This window comes from Daphnia magna, linkage group LG6, assembly GCF_020631705.1.
Source record: "Daphnia magna isolate NIES linkage group LG6, ASM2063170v1.1, whole genome shotgun sequence".
NCBI classification, from domain to species: domain Eukaryota; kingdom Metazoa; phylum Arthropoda; class Branchiopoda; order Diplostraca; family Daphniidae; genus Daphnia; species Daphnia magna.
The window spans coordinates 5,921,073-5,928,299 of record NC_059187.1 but is presented as its reverse complement, the minus strand read 5'-3'; positions in this window follow the sequence as shown (position 1 = coordinate 5,928,299).

The window sequence follows — 7,227 nt, the reverse complement described above, 5'->3', positions numbered from 1 at the left end:
TTTGTCGAACCGAAATCAGCGCTTTAGCCAGTACATTTGGAGGACAAAGGAGTGGTGACAGTTTCCCTATAGCTGCATCTGTTTAGCCGGTTTGCCAGCCGTCTTAGCAGCAAGTCACGTGCTCGGCCTTCCAAAAAGGGGCTGACTTCCATAGGGAAATTCCCCGTGATTGCTTTGTCAAACGTCTATATCGTTTACCCAAGCGATGACAAGTTTAATTACTTGTTCAGCTCGCTTAGTGGCCACGTCATAGATGACTACCCATTCCGATTACCCGAGGGACAAACTAACTTCGGGATGAAACACCGCTCCTTCGGTCGTGACGTACTTCCCTCTCATTTCATTTGCTTGAACCATTTGGCCTACGACACAGACCAATGTGAAGAACAGCATGTTCTTCATCCAACCGGGTGCCCGTTTCTTCCTGGTCGGACGACCCGCTGGTGATTCCGTTGCTACTGGGACCGCAGAATCCTTTCCGTTTTGTAGGCCTTCGTCCATTATGGCTGTCGGCTTCAATGGCCGGCGCCTCATTCTCCCCTTTTCTCTCCTGGCTGGCGGCTCCACAGCTGCTGCAGCAGTGCTGTTTTCGGGTGTCACCCCAGTGTAGGCTTCAGGCGTCTCACCCGTGTCGGTTTCGGCACACGCAATACCCTCTTCAGTTTCGGTGCGTGCTTCTTCCGAGCCAGTGTCGGTGTCGGCATGCTCTAACTTCTCAACTTCTTCGTCGCTATTGGACTCCTTGTCCGATTCCACAAAAAACTTCTTCATTTGCGACACATGCACCACAAGAGTTTTTTTCCCTTGGTTTCTGAAGTTTGTAGTTCAATGCAGTGACCTGTCTGCTCACTTTGTAGGGCCAAACGTATTGATGCAGTAACTTCCGCGAGCCCCTTCTTCCACTGCGGGCGAAAGATTAACACTAGGTCTCCGGGTTCGTGCACTGGTGCTGCGCTGAGTCTACATCATATTGCGTCTTTTGACGTTGCTGTACCATTGCCAGCCGGTCCTTTACGTCTTCGCTAAACTCCATCCTCACCTTCATTAGGTCTTCTGCACCGACAAGCTTCGGCTGGCTTGGCCCCATCGCCACTAGCAGATCCGCTGGAATCACTGCTTCCCTTCCATACACCATCATAAAAGGTGTGTTGTTGATACTCTTTTGCCACGCGGTGTTGTAGGCAAATGTTACAAATCCGAGGAATTCATTCCAGTCTTTGTGGCTCTCATCCATGTACATCGCTAACATTGTTGCTAGCGTTTTGTTTTGTCTTTCAACCAGACCGTTCGCTTGTCGATGGTAAGGCACTGCCATGTGATGTGACAGTCGCAACAGGGCCAACCCTTCACGGGTGACTTAAGCCGTAAAACACTTCCCCTGGTTCGAGGTCAATTCCCGTGGAAATCCATGGCGTACCACTACGTCCTCGACGAAGAATTTTATGATTTGTCGGGCCGTGGCATCCGGCAAGGCCCAGGCTTCTACTTATTTCGGTAGGTAGTCCACCGCAACAACGATGTTTGTGTTCCCGTTTCGTGATCGTGGGAACGGGCCCAAGACATCAATGCCGATACGCTCGAAGAATCTTCCAACCTGCGTTATCTCCATCAGCCCCTTCTTCTTCCCCTGATCCGGCTTCCGGGTCTGGGAACTCTTGCAGCTTGGGACATAACGGGTAGCCGTCCTGTCCATTTTAGGCCAATAAAATATCTGTCTTGCTCTCTCCAGAGTCTTTGTTTGCCCCAGAAGCCCAGCCGTGGGTTCATCATGAACCCACGACAATGCCTCCTTCCGACGTTCCGGTGGCACGCAAACTTGATCAAACTCCTGCCCGAACCTGATTAATCTCAGGTACAGCAAGTCCTCCTTCAGCATGAGGTTTCCGTACTGGGTGGAGCCATTCTTGATCATTACTTGCTTGACCGCTCGCCACTGCCTCACCCGGTCTTGACCATCCACCCAAGACCACGTATCCAAGCCTATGGCAGAGACTTGGATGGCCAACGCCTGCTCTTCCTCACCCTTTTTTTGTATAGGGTAATGCGACTGGGGATCTGCGTCCTCGGGCAAGCTTGTCGTACTCTTTCAACGACAAATTCCATCTCTCAAGCCGGCCGCTTAGCTCCTGCTTGGTCATCAGCCAACATAAGGCATAATGATCCGTTTTTACCACAATTTTCGTACCCCAAATGTATGGCCAAAACGTCTTTACAGCCCATACAATGGCTAGGCCCTCTTTTTCCGTTATCGTGTAATTTCTCTCCGAATTGTTCAACACTCTGCTGATAAAACCAATCAGCATGGGGTGCCCGTTTCTTTCTTGCATTAGTGCCGTCCCTATGCCGTAATCACAGGCATCAGGATGCACTTCGAAATTCTTTGAATAATCCGGATGAGCAAGCTGTGCTGCTTTCACCAGCGCAGCCTTCAGCTCGGAAAACCTTTTTTTCCGGCTCCCCCCAACGAAAAACTCCTTTACCTTCCATCACCGTAAGTGAGTACGCCACTTGGATGAAGTTTGGAACAAACTTGCCGTGAAATGAGCAAAAGCCTGCAAAGCTCTTCACCCACTTCCTCGTTGCCTTTTCATTGGCATTAAAGTTCGGACCCCGGGAACATTTCTATAGCCTTACACTGCTCCGGATCAGGTTCGATTCCATCCTTGCTTACCACGTGACCAAGCATCCTGACACGCTCGTTCCCGAAGGCACATTTATCCATCTTCAGCTTTAAATTAGCCTTTTGAAAGCACGACAAAACTTTTCCTAGTCTCTTCAAATGCTCTTTGGCATCTTTTCCAAAGATAACCACGTCATCCATATAGACCAGGCAATCAGTCCACTTCAATCCTGCCAACACCATATCCATTAGCCGTTGAAATGTGATCGGAGCTGAGCATAGCTCAAACGGCATTACGTGGAACTGGTACTGGCCATCCGGTGTAACGCAAGCTGTCTTCAGCTTATCAGCTTCCACGACTAGCACCTGCCAGTACCCGCTCTGAAGGTCTACAACACTCAACAGAGCCGCTCCCTCCAGTTTGGACAGTGCATCGTCTATGCGCAGGAGTGGGTAAACATATTTTGTTTTCACTTCATTCAGCCGCCTGTAGTCAATGCAGAATCGCCACTTCCCGACCCTTTTCTTCACCAAGACGATGGACGATGACCAATTAGATCGTTTCGATCTTGCGCCGCTAAGGTCGACGCCACACATTGATCGAATGCCGCTTGCTTTCGCGATTTTCCCGACCAGACCCTCACTTCCCTAGCTGCATTCCTCCCCTCACCAATTTCCAGAGAGAGATTACTGGTCTGGTGGATGGACACTAGGTGACCGATGGATGTTCCCTCTACGATCACATGATCCACATGATCGACGTTCATCACGTGAACCACTGCATCCGTCTTCAAGCAGTCGATCAGCGCGTGACCCGCCGACAGTCACCTATTCTGAAGCAGTTTCTTCGACGGTCTGAGTAACTTAATCGTGCAATTTTCTCCCGACTCAGGGATTGACACTTTCACTGGCACCGCACTTCTTTTTAGTACCATCACCCGCATCCTCACTGTCACTTTCCTCACTGTTTCATTCCCACTGCTCACTTCCATGTGGATGGCACCGAGTTCCACTATTGGTGGATCGCTAAAAACAATTTTTAGCTCTCAAAACAGCTTTAGAAGATTTCTCCCCATGACAAATTCTGGTCCAAACGTCTTTAGGACCAAGGCTTCACCCTCCACGGACGCGTTTTTATTCGTGACCGTAAAGGAAACCTATCCGCTCGGGTTCATACGTTGTCCATAAGCCATCACGACCATCGGTCCTTCCCAAGGGACTATTTTCAACTTCAATTTACTCGCCAACGATGGCGAAATAACTGAAATTATTGCTACCGTGTTCACCAAGGCATCGACCGGTCGTCCACCAATCCAAATTTCTTCGATCGGCTGACGATCACCATTGGTTATTCCCGTAGTCTGGTCTCGGCCAATCACCACGCAGGCCGCCTTAGGCTCCTCCCCCTAGGGTTTCTTGGGTTTCGTCACCCTTTCCTTCTTTTCTTTCTGGCAGCTTCTTGCAATATGTCCTTCTTCATTGCATTTAAAACAGCAAAACAGATTTTTCTTTTTCTGCTTCTTGTTCCATTCGCTTTTCCCCAACTTCTTTCTCCTTCCTCTTCGAAGGATCTCCTGCCTGGGCTAGCTTGTCCCTCAGTTCTTGAATCTAGCGCTGCAGGTCTTACACCTTGTCAAGGCCTACTGCCCCCACTGCAGGGTTCTTGCGCTCTCTACGCGCATCCTCGTACCCCATCTCATAGGCTGTTTTTACGGCATCCACGTGAAGTCTTCCCTCCTCGAGGAATTCCTCACACGATTTAATGCCTAATACGTAAAACCTCTCTTAGAGGGCCGGCTCAGACCCTGAAAACGTGATCTCTGCGCACCTCTTCAGCCATGTCTGGCTGAAAATACGACGCATATCCATAACATCATGGTAGTATTCCGTGATGTCTTCCTCCTTCCTTGGACCTGCATGCGCAGTTTCCTTTCCGTCTGCCACTTCAGATTTATCGCCACGAAATGCTTCAGGAACAGCGTCTTGAGCCTACGCACTTCTCTGTAGTGCGCTGGCTCGTCGTCCGTTTCGGCTACAGACCGCCTGGTCCTCCCAGTGCTCTTGGCGGGCGTTTCTCGACTTAAGGCCTACAATCCATTTGTAGGCAGCACCCTCGAGTGACACATCAATAGCCCTTGCAAGATCGTTATTGGACCAACGATTATGGCAACCAATCCTTTCGAACCGGTCTATTCACTCAATTGCGTTTTCCTTTGTCGTGCCCCGGAACTTTTGCGGCTCCTTGTAGTGGAACATCGGGCGTTCCGCCATGTCTTCCTTCGGATACAGTTTTAGAACGCTTTGTTGGACGATTGTCCAACAAAGAAATCCTGTGTCGACACTTCTGATGCAGTGTGACGCGGTGGCTGACTTAGTTGCGTTCGCTTGTTTCAATTGAACGCTTCAGTAGGAAATGCTTGTGTTTCTGCTGCATCAAAGAAATTAGTATCTTTTAGTTGCCGGAGATTCTTTCCGGAAGACGGGCCAGGGAGATTTAGCTGGTGTTGTAAAGTGCCACCACCACGACCACCATGTCCATTCAATTGTTGGCGGGAATTAATTTTAGTAGATGGGCCAGGTTGAATGTGAGGCTGTTGATGCTGACTAGATTGCTGACGGAAATAATTCAAGCCCAATTGGTTGTCTGGGGCATGACATTCCGCCAGTTCCGGTTCACTGTTCTGGTCGTAAGACATTGTAGTTTCGTTACTTGTACCGTGATATTGTATTGCTCTAGGACCCATAGGTAACAATTCTTCGTCACCCAGAGTACTATGGCCACGATCAGAAAAAGACCATATTGCAGTATCTTGGCTTGTTTGTTGAGTATGGCGAAACACTGGAGTGTTGCCACTGTCTTTTCTTGTGCCTAAAAAGAATTCAAAAATAACAAATTATTATGAAATTATTTAATAAGACAAATATCTACCAGCGTTACACAATTCCTGTGAGGTTTAAATGACATTTGATTTCTTCGCGGACTTCGGTGGTCTTCCCCTACCTTGATGACCATGGATACTTTTGTTTACATTTAGGGGCGAAGGAATTTTATGTAAATTTGGAGGTTCCGACTCGCTAAAGGAAGCATCTACAAAAGCGCAAAATACTTTAGCAACCCGCTTTCTCCTTCCAATTCGAACAGGAGGCATTTTAAGTAGGACGTTCACTCTATTGGGCATAAAAGGGAAAAAAAATGATAGTTTTAGCCGTATATATGTCTACAAGTTTTCGATGGGAAAAACAGCAAACATATCAGTTGCAGTAATTGGCATCAAATACATTTTAAACATACACTCGACAATTAGCCAACAATCTAAATTACGAGACATTTTACATTGATAAATGTTCAGCATAGTGGAATCAAATGGAGCTGGATAGAAATAGCATAAATCGACAAATTTTCTTCCAATGATAAACGGTTTTCCAGAAAGTATAACGAAGTTCTCTACTTTCACAATGGTTTGATCAGACATCATCACACAGTTGTTACCGCATTCAAGATTAAGATAAAAATGGTTGAACTCTAAAAGACGGAATTGAGGAGTTGTTGCACTAACGCCAGGTAACAAGATTCCACCTTTATGTACAAGTTTTAGCGTGGGGGCAGTTCTAACTGCTGGACTTGATGGACAAAAACTCATCTTTTTAATTTCGAACAGTCTTTTTACTATTTGTGGTTTTACTATCAGTGGTTTCTCACTTTTACGCAATAAGCGCTTAATGATACCAAGGAAATGTTCAAAAACGTAGGCAGAAAAGGAATATATGGGGTAAAAACGCATTACATCGTCTGCTAGGTGAATGAGATTGTGGATATTAAATGTGACAAAGGCGTCTCCATACAATAGACTCGCATTTTGGACAAAAACTTTCAACAGGTCTTTCGCATAACCGTTGTGAATGAAGCACAATCTTCGGGATGTCAGAATCTTAATGGCAACATGGAGCGATAACAAATTAGCATATCTTTCCGGTAATAATCTGTTTCTAAACACGACAGTAGCTGTGTAGCCAGTTGTCTGAGCCTATTCTGTTGCCTTCATTTGCGAGCTAAATTCTCTAGCTCTACGGGCAAAATCACGCGGAGTAAATTTTGAAGCTGTCATTTCTTTAATAATCCTGCGAACACTATAAGGACTGATCTTAAAGTCGCTGTCCTCCATCAAAGTCATTATTAACTTTCGACCTGCTCCTTCGTGAACCAAATGCATATGGTAGACGGGAAAATCGTACACCATATCGACTGACACTAGCTCTTCGACAATTGAATAATAGTTATGATGATCTGGATCTTCTCTTTGTCTGAAAGACTCGTCATCTCGAAGTGGAGCAGCTAAATATAGGAATACGACACGGCCTTTGGGACGGACTAGCCGTCTAATTTCGCTTGGCATAAAAGAAGTTATTCCAGTAGTCGTACATTTTGAACAACTGCTTTTCCCAGAAGGATACTTGACTCCTGAAACAAAAGCTCGGGCAGGAGAATCGCAAACAAAAATAATAGCTTTTATTGAAAACCTTCGATTGCAATGGACAAATCCGTTTTCTAGAAGAATTTTCATTTCGTCTATAAAATCTCGCAAAAATGTATTAGGACCCCCTATTGG